The 17,881-nt window shown below is 46.1% G+C and overlaps 1 protein-coding gene across 5 annotated transcripts in view; it reads right to left on the reverse strand.

The window, feature by feature from the left end:
* Window positions 1–17,881, reverse strand: part of ccdc92 (coiled-coil domain containing 92) — an 80,805-nt gene that overhangs the window by 47,393 nt on the left and 15,531 nt on the right. The window contains exon 1 of one of the 5 annotated variants that reach the window (XM_073052023.1): window positions 12,672–12,802. The exons of 2 other annotated variants lie outside the window; for them this stretch is intronic. The gene's annotated coding sequence lies outside the window, so the exon portion shown is untranslated. Of the gene's footprint in view, window positions 1–1,383; window positions 1,404–1,442; window positions 1,483–12,671; window positions 12,803–17,881 lie in introns of those variants that run through there. 2 more of the 5 variants (XM_073052025.1, XM_073052026.1) reach the window with 2 other exon arrangements.

The raw sequence follows: 17,881 nt of genomic DNA on the forward strand, positions 1-17,881 counted from the left end.
AAATCAAACTCAACACGGTTAAATGAAAGGTAGTGTATTTTGGAGGGTACTTTTTGGAAGGTGCATGAATTGGTACAATCTAAGAACATTTTCAAAAGTACTGTAGCTTTGAGCTCCTTTGGAGTACTGCGATGGAGTTCACCCTCACTATTATCACTAGTTGCTTACTCCAGGAAAGGAGCACTCCCTGAGTAAAACTCAGCTCACGCCACTCATGATCCTGCATATATATACCCTTCATCGGTTTAGGCACTTCTGAATACTAATATTCAAAATAATTCACCTCACACTGTCCTGTTTCAAGGTGAGGGGGCTGGCACCCATTTCTCTGGCCCATTCACACAACTTGTCTCTCATCACTTTAATCACTGGAATCAATCTCATATGCCCCCTTGGCAAAGCCTTCAATTTGTTGATCCATACCACAGTTCATTTATTCCATGGCCTTTGACCTTGATGACAATTCATACAGCCAGATAGCACTGAACCAGACCCTCCTCTTTCAAAAAAAACAAAACTACTAAAGTTTATTTACACAAAAATACAAGCATCAAGTATTTATAAGACAGTGAACAAATTCAAATTAAAATATGATTACTGCTGTCTACAAAACAGTCAATTCCCAGGGGGCCAACCACTCCCAGAAAACTCCTACTGTACCCATCATGACTGCATGTTCCCTCTTCAAAGACACCCGGGCATGATTGTATCCTCGGAAGGGGGCAGGCAGTTACCCCGGCAGAATCCTCAACTGTCCACTACCTGGACCCGTGAATGGCCATCTTGGCCAGGCCCAGGAGCAAGGCCACTGGTAGATCCTCCTCACGACACGCCAGGGAGCAGTATATGAGGAGTACGGGGCTAACGTGTGGTGTAATCAGACGGTTGAAGAGTTCGGCATGAGTCCCCAGATCCTAGTAACTTTCTACAGTGGCACAACTGAGAGCATCCTGACTGGCTGCATCACTGTACTTCCCTCAATCGCAGGACTCTGCAGAGAGTGGTGTGGACAGCCCAGCACATCTGTGGATATGAACTTCCCACTATTCAGGACATTTACAGTGACAGGTGTGTAAACAGGGCCCAAGGGATCATTGGGGATCCGAGACACCCCAACCACAAACTGTTCCAGCTGCTACCATCTCAGAAATGGTACCACAACATTAAAGCCAGGACCAACAGGCTTCTACCACCAGGCCATCAGACTGATTAATTCACGCTGGCACAACTCTGTTCCTGAGCTATATTGACTGTTCTGTTGTATATCTTACTGTACATACTATTTAAATTACTATAATCTGCACATTCAGACAGAGACGCAACGCAAATATTTTTACTCATGTATGTGAAGGATGTAAGAAATAAAGTCCACCTAATTCAAACCTGAAGCAACAGCCCCTTCAGATATTCAGACAGGGGCAGCAACCTCTCACACTCCGTACTTGCATGATACACTGACTCCTCCCGGTCACGGAACGTACAAGTGGTGCAGAATGAGCGAGAGAGCACTGGGTAATGAGGAGGACGAGGAGATGCTGATCATCTGCAGACCAGGACAGGGTTCGTCAACAGTTTGCAGGGGTGCTAAGCTTTGATTGGTTGTATTTCTGACCAATGAGATTATTTGAAACCAACACTACCTCTAGCAAAGAATTCTGCATTGAGTACTGCAATATGGTTATGCTGATTTTAATTTGTTTGATTACATTGCTTATAAGTTATATTAATAAAAAATCTCCAATGCAAAAGAAACAAGAGATTTGCGCATCAGCGGTATTAAAGAGCGAGGAAACTCAGCAGGATTACATTTATGGCTTCAGACGCTCAGTTACAGGACACCACAATCCACTCTGTTTCTCAAGAGAGATACACAACGCAAGCAGCACCAGCCTGACCTCAGACAGATGAGAACAGACCCGTAATTTCATTAGCAGACAACTTGGCAGCAGAAACCCTTCGCCTGTATCAAAGTGATAAATAATGAACGGGACTGCAGCCATGTGGATAGAAAGGTCATCGTGACGCACAACAGTTTCCTGTAAAACCCTACATACCTCATTCTCCTCGTGTACCGCTCCCCTTCCACTACCTGCACCATTCCCCCACACCCCCAATCAGCAAACCCCTCTGTCTCATGTACCAATCCCCTTCCACTACCTACACAGCTCCCCCAAACCCCCAACCAGCAAACCTCCCTCTCTCTCTCTCACCCCTTCCCTCCGCTAGCCTGCAGGTCACACTTGGGCAAGGTGAAGCATCTGCTTAGCCCCCACTGATCAGGGTCATGTGAAGCCATGGGAGCAGGTGGTGGATGTTCATATGAACAGCTGGTGTACATCACAAGTCCTGGTTATGTGACCACTGATGCCAGGCAGACAATCTCTAAAGAGTATTGATAACGGCTGGGGTCACCCGTCTTTGTAAAGACACTGCCCAGAGGAGGCAATGACAAACCATTTCTGCAGAAAAATTTCCCAAGAACAATCACGGTCATGGAAAGATCATGATCAATACAACACAGCACGTGATGATGATGTCATATGACACGACACATGATGGTGATGTCATATGACATGGCACGTGATGATGATGAAACAGGAGTGCCACCAAACAACTCCAAATAGTCTAGAAGGTACATTCATCAGTAAAGGGCTCACAACACTTGTATCTATCCCCAGTTTCCAAGGCTATTAACACAAAGCAGTCAAACAATATTTGTTTATTTTATTTAGAGATACAGCCCAGAACAGGCCCTTATGGACCAACAAGATGCACAGCCCAGCAATCCACCTATTAACCCCCGCCTAATCACAGGACAATTCACAATGACCAATTAACCTACTAACTAGTACATCTTTGGACTGTGGGAGGAAACCCACAGGGTCACGGGAAGAATGTATGAACTTTTTACAGACAGCGCTGGAAATGAACTCTGAAATCTGATGCCCCGAACTGTAACAGCGTTGCGCTAACCGCTATCTTATCATGACACCTCATATGGGAAACAGCCAGGGAATGGGGCCATCAGACTTATTCTCAAGAATCCAAATAGGTATGTAGAATTTAAGAGAACAAGTGTTAAGGTACAACTTAAAAAACATTGGTTGGACCACAAATGGAGTACTGCATATGGCTTCTGATGGTCACGCTATCATTCGAATGTGTTGTGGAGAGGATGCCAAGGAGATGGCTTGGGATGGAACAGTTCAATTATGAGGAGAGACTGGAGAGGTTTAGACCAAAGGAGGCTGAGGAGGGAGCCGACTCCGGTAATGAAGATTATGAAAGGGTAGACAGCTGCAAGTGTCTAAAACCAGAGGGCACAAGCTTAATATAGGAAAAGAGATTTGAAGAATATCTTATTCACTCACAGGGCAGATGGAATCTGAAGGCAGACACTATAAAGACATGTTTAGGAGGGCATTTTAGATGTCATGGAAGATTCAGGGCTAGGACAATGGGATTAGTGGGGACGGGTAGCGAATGGACAACTGGACTGGCAGAGATGGGCATTGAATGGAGGACTGGACTGGTGGGGACGGGCACTGGATGGACGATGGGTACTATGTGAATTTTCCTGTGGGTGTTCTGATTTCTTCCACATACAAAAAGGCATTTGCCATTAGACTAATTGAACATCCTGAATTGCCATGTATAAATGGGTGGCTGATCAAGTGAGGGATGGGGAGAGGGATTTTAATGGGAAACTGGGAATAGAATTGGTCTGAGTGACTCAGTGACCCATGCATTACAAGGAAATATGGGGAAACAATCACACATTATATTCCACAGACTCCTAATAACATGAACACATTCTGCAGAGAGGTCACAAGGTAGGGTGAAGACATACGGAAGAGGAGTGAAAGATTTTAAGTAAGGTTCAAATCAGGATTGAGAGAGCTTGGAAAAGAGGGATTTTGAAGATTCTGGTGTTGCGAAAACTGGAAGCAAGGCAAATTGTGTGGGCCAGGAGCAAGCCAAAGCTGAAGGCAAGTACATGGGAGAGCTTCAGATTACCTGAGCAATAAAATTTAAATTAGTACAAAACCAGTTTAAATTATCAGATACACTTCTTCGTTGCAGGGTTTGGTACCAAATCAGTCTGAAGGTAACGGGAGGGGGCAAATCCTTGGGAATCACATAAGCAGCAACATTGTGGTACTGTGGGGGGGGGGGGGGAGAGGGCATCAGCATCACCATTACTTTTGTCATGAGCAGAGCTGGGAGCAGCCAGGGTAGGAGTGAGGAGAAACGTCTTTGGCCAGAGGGTGGTGAATCTGTGGAATTCACTGCATCGATGGCAGTCAAGGCCAGGTCATTGGGAATATTCAAAGCAGGGGTTGACAGATTCTTGATTAGTCAGGACATCAAAGGTTATGGGGTGGAGGAGGGAGAATGGGGTTGAGAGGGATAATAAATCAGCCATGATAGAATGGCAGAGCAGACTAGATGGGCTGAATAGCCTAATTCTGTTCCTATGTTTTATGATATGTTTCAAATGCAGGTGGGCAAGTCACATTCATCGATCAATTCTGCCAGCACACAATGTGGGCACCTTTAACCTTCAAATCACGATGTCATAATAATATTCAGCCAAACAGAACCCTCCCCAATATCTATCTGGCACAAAGCACTACCTAGTTTTATTTCAGAGTGATAAGGAGGCTATTTCACCCATTGAGTCCATTCTGATTCCCACAGAACATCCCCATTTCCCATTATCATCAGCTCCACCATGACCCATTTCCTGCAAACTGACACTAAACTGCAATGCACAGCAGCTAATCAGCCTTCCAGCACACCTTGAAAACATGGAGAGGAAACAGAGTAAACTGCACATCAACAGAGAGAGCATGCAAACTCCACAAAGACCAAGATCAGGACTGAACTTGGTTGGTGGAGCTTCTGGTGCAACACTATACCACCCATCATTCTCTTTCAGCATACCTTCAGCAGACTGGGGATGGAAACTGCCCTCGTGGGCAGGTCGGCTGCAGTTGTTCGAGAGGGTTAAAACTAATTTGGCAGCGGGATTGCAACTGGAGTGACAGCAGTGAAGGTAGCTGGTTTACAAACAGAGGTTTACAGTGAGACTTAGCAAGGAGAGGCTGATGACAGGGCAAGAACAGGATGAGTTGCAATGTAAAAGACGGACAAAATCAAAAAAGGTGAATACAGGACTTGAGGTGTTACATCTGAATGCACGCAGTATCTGGAATGAGGTAAATAAACTTGTAGCACAGTTACAGAGGGAATGGTGTGGCTCTATTAGTAAAAAATAAAATTAAATTTTTACAAGAGATCAGAAGGCATTGTAGATAGAGCTAAGGAACTGCAAGAGTAAAAAGGCCCTGACAGGAGTCACATGCAGACCCCCAAACAGTAGTAAGGATGTGGTCTACAAGTTACAATGGGAGATAGAAAATACGTACCAAAAGGGCAATGTTGTAATAGTCATGGAGAAAATCAAGTTGGTGCTGGGTTCCAAGAGGGGGAATTTCTAGAATGCCTACAAGATGGCTTTTTTTTTTAAAAGAGCAGCTCATGGTTGAGCGCACTAGGGAATCAGCAATTTTGGATTGGATTAGGTTTCTATGTTTCTATGAACACTGTCCACCAAAGATGGCTGCCGCTGTGATGCAGCTGTACAAACCGGAACAGGAAAGGTGAGGTGACGTAAATTAGTGATGTGCATTGTGGTATTTGAAAAACCAACTAACTGGTTCTGGATTGAGTGTTGAGCGATGAACTAGAATTGATTAGAGAGCTTAAGGTAAAAGAACCCTTAGGAGTGAATGATCAGAATATGATCAACTTCATCCTGAAATCTGAGAAGGAGAAGTTGAAGTCAGATATATCAGTATTACAGTGGAATGAAGAGAATTACAGAGGCATGAGAGCGAGTTGGCCAGAATTGATTGGAAAAGAACACCGGCAGGGATGACAGCAGAGCAGCAATGGATGGAATTTGTGGAAGCAATTTGGAAGTCACAGGATATATACATCCCAAAGAAGAAGTAGGAAAGATGACACAACCATGGCTAACAAGTCAAAGCCAATATAAAAGCCAAAGAGAGGGCATATAATAGAACAAAGATTAGTGGGAAGTTAGAGAATTGAGAAGCTTTTAAATACCAACAGAAGGCAACTAAAACAAATCATTAAGAAGGTAAAGATGGAATACAAAAGAGAGCTAGCCAATAATATTAAAGAGGGTATCAAATGTTTCTTCAGATACATAAAGTGTAATAGAGAGTGGATATCAGACTGCTGGAAAACGATGCTGGAGAGGTAGTAAATGGGGAACAAGGAAATGGCAGATGAACGTAATAAGTATTTTGCATGTGGAATACATTAGCAGCACGGTGGAAGTTCCAGATGTCAGGGGTCATGAAGTATGTGAAGTTACCTTTACTAGGGAGAAGGTTCTTGGGAAACTGAAAGGTCTGAAGGTAGGTAAGTCACCTGGACCAGATGGTGTACACCCAGGGTTCTGAAAGAGGTGGCTGAAGATTGTGGAGGCATTAGTAACAATCTTTCAAGAATCACTTAATTCTGGAATGGTTCAGGAAGACAGGAAAATTGCAAATGTCACTTTATCATCAAGGAAGGGAGTAGCAGAAGGGAAATTATAGGCCTGTTAGACTGACCTCAGTGGTTGGGAAAATGTTGGAGTCAATTGTTAAGGATGTGGTTTCGGGATACTTGGAGGCACATGATAAAATAGGCCATAGACAGCATGGTTGCCTCAAGGAAAAATCTTGCCAGACAAATCTGTTGAAATTCTTTGAAGAAACAACAAGCAGGATAGACAAAGGAGATTCAGTTGACGTTGGATAGAGTACTTGGATTTTCAGAAGGCAACTGACAAGGTGCCACACATGGGGCTGCTTAAAAAGCTACAAGCCCATGGTGTTACAGGAAAGATTCCAGTATGTATAATGCAGTGGCTGATTGGCAGGAAGCAAAGAGTGGGAATAAATGGAGCCTTTTGTGCTTGGCTGCGGCGACTAGTAGTGTTCCACAGGGGTCTGTGTCGGGATTGATTCTTTTTACATTATATGTCAATGATTTGGATGATGGAATTGATGGCTTTGTTACAAAGTTTGCAGATGATATGAAGATAAGTGGAAGGGCAGGTCGTTTTGAGGAAGTAGAGAGGCAACAGAAGGACTTAGATAGATCAGGAGAATGGGCAAAGAAAGTGGCAGATGGAACACAGCGTCAGGAAATTCATTGTGTTCAATTCTGGTCACCTCATTATAGGAAGGATGTGGAAGCTATGGAGAGGGTGCAGAGGAGATTTGCCAGGATGTTGCCTGGCTTGAAGAACAAGTCATATGAAGCAAGGTTAGCAAAGCTGGGACTTTTCTCTTTGGAGCATAGATGAATGAGAGGGGACTTGATAGAGATCTACAAGATTATGAGAGGCATAGATAGGGTGGATAGTCAGTACCTGTTTCCCAGGGCACCAATAGCAAACACCAGAGGGCATATGTACAAAATTAAGGGAGGGAAGTTTAGGGGAGACATCAGGGGTAAGTTTTTTTTTTTTTTACACAGAGAGTTGTGAGTGCCTGGAATGACTTGCCAGGGATGGTGGTGGAGGCTAAAACATTAGGGGTATTTAAGAGCCTCTTGGACAGGCACATGGATAAAAGAAAAATAGAGGGTTATGGGGTAGTGTGGGTTTAGTGCTTTTTTTAAGGATTATATGGGTCAGCACAACATGGAGGGCTGAAGGGCCTGTACTGTGCTGTAGGGTTCAATGGTTCTAAGAGTATTGCCATGCACTTTGGTGGAAGAAATGAAAAGGTTGACTATTTTCTAAATGGGGAGAGAAAATACAAAAATCTGCGGCACAAAGGAATCTGGGAGTCCTTGGGCAGGATTCCCTGAGGGTTAATGTACAGGTTGAGTCTGTGGTGAGGAAGGCAAATGTGATGTTAGCATTCATTTCAAAAGGACTAGAATATAAAAGCACGGATGTAATGTAGAGACTTTATAAAGCACTGGTGAAGCCTCGCCTGGAGTGTTGTGAGCAGCTTTATGCCCGTTATCTTAGAAAGGGTATACTGAAACTGATGTCCACCACACTGGGAGATCATGGGTGATCGGCAACTCCTTTTGCAAAATCAGACTGCAGAAACATTCCCATAGAAAGGGGAAACCTGAGTCAATAGGTCAGGTCTGTTGACTGTGCTCTTCAGGGAGGGGAAGTCAGGAGAACACACTCCAGTCCTCATCGAAGGGCTAGCACTGGAAAAAGTAAATAGCTTCAAGTTCCTCAGTGATCTATCCTGGGCCCAACATATTGATGCAACTATGAAGAAAGCACACCAGCAGCTATACTACATTAGGAGTTAAAGGAGATTTGGTATGTCATCAGAGACTAGCAAATTATGTACCACGGAGAACATTCCAACTGGTTGCATCCACCATCTGGTACAGAGGGGCCGCTGCGCAGGATCGGAAAAAGCTGCAGAGGGTTGTAAACTCTGCCAGCTTCATCATGGGCACTAGCCCTCCCAGCAAAAGGCAACGCCACAAGAAAGTGATCCGCCATGAAGGAGTCTCACCATCCAAGACCTTGAGATATAGGAGCAGAATTATGCCCCCTGGCCCATCAGATCTGGTCCATCAAGGGTGATTTATTATCCCTCTCAACCCCATTCTCCTGACTTCTCCATATAACCTTTGACACCCTGATGAACCAAGAACCTATCAACCTCTACTTTAAATATACTCAATCACTTGGCCATCACAGCCATCCATGGCAATGAATTCCACAGATTCACCACCCTCTAGCTACAGAAATTCCTTCTGATCTGTTCTAAATGGACGTCCCTTTGTTCTGATGCTGTGCCCTCTGGTGCTACACCACACTTTAGGAGCATCCTCTCCACATCCACTCTGCCCAGGCCTTTCAATATTCGATAGGCTTCAATGAGATCCCCACTTCATTCTTCTAAACGCCAGTGAGTACAGGCCCAGGGCCATCAAATGCTCCTTGTGTGTTAACCCTTTCATTCCTGGAATCACTCACATGAACTTCCTCTGGACCCTCGCCAATGCTGGCACATCATTTCTTACATACGAGTTCCAAAACCACTCACAATGCTTCAAGTGTGATCTGACCAATGCCTTACAAAGCCTCAGCATTACATCCTTGCTTTTGTATTCTAGTCTTCTCAAAATGAATGCTAACACTGCATTTACCTTCCTTACCTCCGACTCAACCTGCAAGTTAACATTTAGAAAATCCTGCACATGAACTCCCAAGCTCCTTTGCAAACTTTTGAATTTTTTTTCCCCATTTATTAAATAGTCTACGCCCTTTTTCCTTCTACCAAAGTGCCTGACCACGCAATTCCCGACACCGTATTCCATCTGCCACTTCTTTGCCCATCTCCCAATCTGTCCAGGTCCTTCTGCAGACTCCGTGATTCATCAACGTTACCTGCCCTCCCACCTACCTTCGCATTGTCTGCAAAGGTGGCCAAAAAGCTGGCAATTCAATCATCCAAATCACTGACACGTAACATGAAAAGAACTGTTCCAATACCGGCACCTGCAGAACACCACTAGTCACCAACTGCCAACCAGAGAAGGCTCCCTTTATTCCCATTCTTTGCCTCCTGCCAGTCAGTCAATCTTCTATCTATACTAGTACCTTTCCTGTTGAGAAAACCATGGGCTCTTATAAGCAGCCTCATGTGTGGCATCTTGTCAAAAGGTCTTCTGAAAATCCAACTAAACAATATCCAGTGGCTCTCCTTTGTCTATCCTGCTTGTTAATTCCTCAAAGAACTCTAACAGATTTGTCCAGCATGATTTCCCTTTAAGGAAACCATGCAGACTTTTTGGCTTATTTTATCGTACACCTCCAAAGAGCCCGAAACCTCAGCCTTAATAACGGACTCCAACATCTTTCCAACCACTAAAGTCTGGCTAACTGACCATAATTTCCTTTCTTTTACTTCCCTCCCTCCTTAAGCATGCCTTCTTCTCATTATTACCATCAATGAGATGGTACAGGAGCTTAAAGACCCAAACTTAACATTTTAGAAACAGCTTCTGCCTCTCTTTCATCAAATTTCTGAAAAGGCCATGAACCCACAAAGAATATCTCATTATTTTGCCTTCTTTTGGCACCATTTGTTGTAATTTATAGATTTTTTAATGCAAAGCAAAACAACAAATATATTGACGCTTGACTGCACTGTTAGAACCAGTTCAAACCAAATCATCAAGTTCGCCTCATCAACAACAACGAGACAGCGTACAGAGTTGAGGTAGAGCGGCGGGTAGAATGGTGCTGGCACAACAACTTGAACGTCAACCTGCACAAGGCTAAAGAGATGATGGCAGACTTTAGGAAGGTGCAGGCTAACCACTCTTCACTACACATAAACAGCTCCTCCATGGAGAGAGTTAGGGGCACCAAGTTTCCGGGAGTGCACATAACAGGCAATCTCACCCGGCTCCTCAACGTCACCTCTTTCATCAAGAAAGTAGAGCAGAAGCTGTATGTTTCCTGAGGGGATTGAGGTGATCAAGGCTTTCCCCCTCTCCCAAAATTCTAACCAATTTTTACACTGAGTGTCCTGACCAGTTGCATCACTATCTAGTACAAGAATTGCAAGGCATTTGACTGCGAGACCCTACAAAGGTTTACAAGGACTGCTGAGAGGATCAACAGAGCCTCTCTTCTACCCATCAGAGAGATACTTATCAAGAGTGCTGCATATGCAGGGCCCTTGGCATTGTCAGTGATCCCTCCTGTCCCCCCCAATCAGGCAGAAGATACTATAGCATTAGGACAAGAACAGTTAGGATGGGAAAGAGCTTCTTCCCCCAGGCCATAAAACTACTATACTCCCTGCCACCACTCAGGTCTCATCACATACCGTGCCATTAGTGTCATACTGTTAACTTCTTAAACTTGTATCATCAATGCACCTTATTATTTGTTAAAGTTTTTGTGGTAATGTGTTGTATGTGAGTTACATGTACTGTGTTCTGTGCCTTGGTCCTTGGAGGAACCTTGTTTCGTTTGGTGGTATAAGTGTGTTCTCTTAAATGACAATAAACTTGAACACGTCAGTGGTAACGCCCTGCATCATATTCCCAGAATCTGGATGTTTTCCAGCAAATTATAAACACGAGAAAGTCTGCGGGTGCTGGAGATCCAAAACCACACACACCATTCTACCCGAGTTGGCGGAACTCAGCAGGTCAGGCAGCCTCTTTGGAAATGAATAAATAGTTGTCGTTTTGGGCCGGGACCCTGCTTCAGGACCCAATTCCCTTCAAATTCCCATTTATGCCCTTTCCTCTGGCAGCAATTGCCTTTCGAAGATGAGCTTTCCAAATTCCAGCCAGGACCCATTATCTAGCTACTCTTGACACGTCTGGCTCTAACTTTCAGATCATCTTCTTGATCTAAACTCTCTTAACACCATCCATGGCTTCTATTTGTCTAATCTCATCGCTTTTATATCGGGAAAGCTTCAATTACATCACCCTTTAACCTTCTAAATTTCAAGAAACATGGCCATGATCTGTACAGACTCCCCCTTTGATTTAACCATCCGAGTCTGAGACATGTTCTGCCAAATTTCAGGCCATTTGCCAGTGATATTAAGCCTGATTCTGATTCCAATTCCCCCCATGGGAGTTAGCCAAGTTTTTCCATTTATGTGCAGTGTTGAAGACACTGCGCACAGATGCCCGTGACCTACTTCCAATGTAAAACCAGACTGCTGAAAGGAAGAATCTAGTAAATCTACATCACATACTGTGCACATACACTCCTTCAGACAAGACAGCAAAATTACTGCAGTTAAATCCCAAATAATACACAATTAACTACACCACTTCACCCTTAGAGCAGCGGAGCGACATCCAGCATTAATACAAAACCCATGCTGAAACTCAAAATAAACAGAGAGAGCGAAAACAGTTGACCAATTGAATCAAATGTCTTTTGGGGCAAGTTTCACACCACTGCTTTGCCCACGCAGCCGCACGGATGATCTGTGGGATCCTGAGACAAAAGCAGCGACTGCTGTCAGGATGGGGCCGGGCAAGGACGTAGACACCGGGTGCAGGGGCTGAAGACTGGGCAAAGGTGGCAGATACCTCGCAACCTGGCAGGCACTGCACAAAGAACGGGCACTGGGCACGGGAACCAAACACTGGGGTAATGAGAGAGAGTCTAGACATTGGGCAAAGGAAATGGGTACTGGGCAATGAGGGAGAGAGACTGGACACTGGGCCAGGGGTAAGGGCACGGGAACCGAGCACTGGGTAATACGAGAGAGGTACAGACTGGATACTGGGAGAGAGGGAGACTGAACACTGGGCAAAGATGATGTGTACCAGAGACTAGTCGCGGATGATGGACCCCGAACACAGGACCCTTGTGTCGAGGTTGTGGGCGCCACAGCTCCCGGCCGGCGATGGAACACAAGTATGAACCCCCACTGCCCACGGGGACCGGCTCAACGCCGCCAGGACAGGGCGAGGCCGCAACCGCAATGCGGCCCCGGGGCATTGGGAACGGCAGCATCGACCCGCTTCCCAGCGGGGAACCTCCCGCCCCGGCTCGGTCCCGGTGCCACCCCGCCATGCACAGCAATACCCGGCCCGGCCGCTGCATCACCCACCTGCCGCTGACCCTCGGCTCCGCTCCAGCCGCCGCCGCCGCCGCCGCCGCTGTTTACCGGCCGGGAGCGCGCACCATGGCAACCGGGAGCGCGCCGCGACACCTGGCGGCCGCGGCCGTTCCCTGCACCGACCGACCGACCGACCGACCGACGCACCCGGAGCGCAGGACCGCGCCCACGGCATCAAATCTGTCTGCATGCCAGACCCTGCCCGAAACTCCCAACTGCGCCCAGACACCACCCACAGAACAAGCAAATGCCCACAACACCCCACTATTTATAAAAAAAACCCCTGCAGGGTTCACTGACAATGCAGCCTTCCTCAGTCCTGTCCCTCACTCCTATCCCACTAGCAGTGAAACTCCCTTAGTCCTGTCCCTCTGACAGTGAAACTCCCTCAGACAGGCCAGTCTGATAGTGAAACTTCCTCAGTCCTGTCACTCTGACACTGAAGCTCCCTCAGTCCTGTCCCTCTAATAGTGAAGCTCCCTCAGACCTGTCCCTCTGACAGTGAAACTCCCTCAGTCAGGCCAGTCTGATAGTGAAGGTCCCTCAGTCCTGTCACTCTGACATTGAAGCTCCCTCATTCCTGTCCCACTAACAGTGAAACTCCCTCAGACCTGTCCCTCTGACAGTGAAACTCCCTCAGTCAGGCCAGTCTGATAGTGAAGGTCCCTCAGTCCTGTCACTCTGACATTGAAGCTCCCTCATTCCTGTCCCACTAACAGTGAAACTCCCTCATTCCTGTTCCTCTGACAGTGAAGCTCCCTCACTCCTGCCCCTCCGACAGCAAAGCTCCCTCAGTCCTATCTGTCTGACAGTGAAAGTCCATCAGTCCTGTCTTGTCTGTCCGTGAAGCTATCACCAGGGTGTTCTTCCACCTGAGAACTCATTTTACTCCATGTTTTGATGCACGTATGATGAATGAATCTGATGAGTGAATGCATCTGACTTTGAGTCCTCTCCGATGCCTCCATGTTTCTGCACATACCCCCTGCTCTATCCCTCAGCTCCTTCTCCGCCTTCTCCCCATTCCTGCATCTACCCCCTGCTCTAATCCTCAGTGTTTCCCATCCGCCATCTTTCCCATTCCCATGTCTCGCGCCCACACTCAGCATGTGGTTAATCAGCTGAAACGTTAAATCTTTCCCACAAGAGCTTCGTCACTTGCTGAGGAGTTGCTGCAGCAGTGGTAATGCAACATCATTACAGCCTGGGACGTCAGAGTTTGGGGTTCAACACTGATGCCTTTTGTGATGAATTTGTATATCCTCCCGATGGATGTTTGAGTTTCCTCTGGGTGCTCCAGTTTCCTCCCACAGTCCAAAGATACACTGGGTGGCTAATTGGTCATTGTAAATTGTCCTGTGAATAGGTTAGGGTTAAATTAAAGTTGTTGGGACAGTGTGGTTCGAAGGGCCGAAGGGCCTACTCTGGGTGGTATTGCTAAATAAATAATAAGTCAATAAAAAGCAAACTACCGCCTTTATCAGAAATCTGAAAAAAATAGTGAGTGCTGAAAATACTCAGCAAGTCGGGCAGCATCTGTGAATCGAAGGCGGTGATGAATGGAGGGGGATTGAAAGTCTGGCTGAGTGGGGCCATAACAACAACCTCTCACTCAATGTCAGCAAGACCAAGGAGTTGATTATTGACTTCAGAGGGAGGAAGCCAGAGATCGACGAGCCAGTCCTCATCGGAGGTGGAGAGGGTCAGCAGCATTAAATCCCTTGGCGTTATCATTTTGGAGGACCTGTCCTAGGCCCATCACATAAGTGCAATTACAAAGAAAGCACAGCAGCACCTCTACGTCCTCAGATATTTGCAGAGGTTTGGTATGACATCTAAATCCGTGCCAAAGTTCCAGAGATGTGTGGTGGGGAGTACATGAACTGGCTGCTTCACAACCTGGTACAGAAATGCTGATGCCCTTAAATGGAAAATCCTATAAAGAGTGGTGGATCCTGTCACAGGGAAGGACCCTCACCTTGCTCTCTTCTCACTGCTTCCATCAGGAAGGAGGTACAGGAGCCTCAGGACTCACACCACCAGGTTCAGGAACTATTATTACCCCTCAAACATCAGGCTCTTTAACCAAAGGTTCTTTCACTCAACCTCACTTGCCCCATCATTGGAATGTTCCCACACCAAAGGATGCACTTTCAAGGAGTCTTCATCTCTATCATAAGGGGGCGTTGATGGCAAACCCAAATGCAAGACACAGACACTGAAGTACTAGGAACAGGACTAGGTTTATTGAGATAGCAAGGAAAGTGGGGATGAAATGACGCTGGACATTGACACACAGGCCCTGAACGAGACTTAAGCTTAAGAGCTTAAGAAGGGGCTGAGAAAAGCAAGAAGGGGGGCATGAGAAGGCCTTGGCGAGTAGGGTAAAGGAAAACCCCAAGGCATTCTTCAATTATGTGAAGAACAAAAGGATGACAGGAGCAAAGGTAGGACCGATTAGAGATAAAAGTGGGAAGATGTGCCTGGAGGCTGAGGAAGTGAGCGAGGTCCTCAATGAATACTTCTCTTCGGTATTCACCAATGAGAGGGAACTTGATGACGGTGAGGACAATATGAGTGAGGTTGATGTTCTGGAGCATGTTGATATTAAGGGAGAGGAGGTGTTGGAGTTGTTAAAATACATTAGGACGGATAAGTCCCCGGGGCCTGACGGAATATTCCCCAGGCTGCTCCACGAGGCAAGGGAAGAGATTGCTGAGCCTCTGGCTAGGATCTTTATGTCCTCGTTGTCCACAGGAATGGTACTGGAGGATTGGAGGGAGGCAAATGTTGTCCCCTTGTTCAAAAAAGGTAGTAGGGATAGTCTGGGTAATTATAGACCAGTGAGCCTTACGTCTGTGGTGGGAAAGCTGTTGGAAAAGATTCTTAGAGATAGGATCTATGGGCCTTTAGAGAATCATGGTCTGATCAGGGACAGTCAGCATGGCTTTGTGAAGGGCAGATCGTGCCTAACAACCTGATAGAGTTCTTTGAGGAAGTGACCAGGCATATAGATGAGGGTAGTGCAGTGGATGTGATCTACCTGGATTTTAGTAAGGCATTTGACGAGGTTCCACACGGTAGGCTTATTCAGAAAGTCAGAAGGCATGGGATCCAGGGAAGTTTGGCCAGGTGGTTTCAGAATTGGCTTGCCTGCAGAAGGCAGAGGGTTGTGGTGGAGGGAGTACATTCAGATTGGATGGTTGTGACTAGTGGTGTCCCACAAGGATCTGTTCTGGGACCTCTACTTTTTGTGATTTTTATTAACGACCTGGATGTGGGGGTAGAAGGGTGGGTTGGCAAGTTTGCAGACGACACAAAGGTTGGTGGTGTTGTAGATAGTGTAGAGGATTGTCGAAGATTGCAGAGAGACATTGATAGGATGCAGAAGTGGGCTGAGCAGTGGCAGATGGAGTTCAACCCAGAGAAGTGTGAGGTGGTACACTTTGGAAGGACAAACTCCAAGGCAGAGTACAAAGTAAATGGCAGGGTACTTGGTAATGTGGAGGAGCAGAGAGATCTGGGGGTACATGTCCACAGATCCCTGAAAGTTGCCTCACAGATAGGGTAGTTAAGAAAGCTTATGGGGTGTTAGCTTTCATAAGTCGAGGGATAGTGTTTAAGAGCCGCGGTGTAATGATGCAGCTCTATAAAACTCTGGCTAGGCCACACTTGGAGTACTGTGTCCATTTCTGGTTGCCTCACTTTAGGAAGGATGTGGAAGCATTAGAAAGGGTACAGAGGAGATTTACCAAGATGCTGTCTGGTTTAGAGAGTATGGATTATGATCAGAGATTAAGGGAGCTAGGGCTTTACTCTTTGGAGAGAAGGGGGATGAGAGGAGACATGATGGAGATGTACAAGATATTAAGAGGAATAGACAGAGTAGACAGCCAATGCCTCTTCCCCAGAGCACCACTGCTCAGTACAAGAGGACATGGCTTTAAGGTAAGGAGAGGGAAGTTCAGGGGGATATTAGAGGAAGGTTTTTCACTCAGAGAGTGGTTGGTGTGTGGAGTGCACTGCCTGTGTCAGTGGTGGAGGCAGACACACTAGTGAAGTTTAAGAGACTACTAGACAGGTATATGGAGGAATTTAAGGTGGGGGGTTATATGTGAGGCAGGGTTTGAGGGTCAGCACAACATTGCGGGCCGAAGGGCCTGTAATGTGCTGTACTATTCTATTCTATTCTATCTCCTTGGAGCACATGGCGGGGATGCTTGCCAAGGATACTTGCCGAAGAAACTGCTGAAGTAAACTGCCAAGATTTCAGCACTTTTATGATGTACATCCAGCCTCGGGCCAACGTTGAACACTAAATGAACTGAGCGATGTAATCAACAGGCAAGAAACAGCACATCCCGATGCCTTCCCCTTCATTTTGGGAGATTTTAAATAGGTCAGCTTGATAAAGTCACTAAATAATTACTATCAGCAAATAACTCATAGTACCAGAGGAAACAACACGTTGGACCATTGTTACATTATCATCAGAAATGACTATCATGCTTTTCCACCCACACTGTGGAAAGTCCAATCACCTGGTTGTACTTCTACTCCGAGTACAGGCAGAGACTGAAGACTGCAGCACCAGTAGTGAGGACCAAGAAGGTATGGACAAGGGGAGCACGAGAGCGCTTACGGGACTGCTTTGAATTGAGGGACCCGACTGTATTCAGTGACTCATCTTTGAGTCTAGATGAGTTTGCCACAGTTCAAACTTCATTAAAATCTATGTGGATGAGTGTGTCCCTACAAAAACTTACTGTATATTCCCAAACCAAAAGCCGTGGATGAACCAGGAGGTTTGTCGTCTGCTGAGGGCTGGATCTGTGGCATTTAAGTCTGGCGACCTAGGTCTGTACAAGACCAGCTATGGCTTGCAGAGGGCTGTATCAAGAGCTAAGAAGCAATTCTGAAAGAGGTTAGAAGCGACGTCAAACGTATGACAACTCTGGCAGGGTTTGCAGGCCATTACTTTCTACAAAGCAAAACCTAATATGAATGACTGTGATGTTTCACTTTCAAATGAGTTCAACACCTTTTTATGCTCGCTTGGAAAGAGAGAGTAAAACCACAGCTATGAGGGTAACCCTGTGATCTCTGTCTCAGAGGCCAATGTCAGGCTGTCTTTCAAGAGGGCAAACTCTCACAAGACGACAGTCCCCGAGAGAGTACCTAGTAGGGCTCTGAAAACTTCT

This window comes from Hemitrygon akajei, chromosome 7 (assembly GCF_048418815.1).
Source record: "Hemitrygon akajei chromosome 7, sHemAka1.3, whole genome shotgun sequence".
Classification (NCBI taxonomy): Eukaryota; Metazoa; Chordata; class Chondrichthyes; order Myliobatiformes; family Dasyatidae; genus Hemitrygon; species Hemitrygon akajei.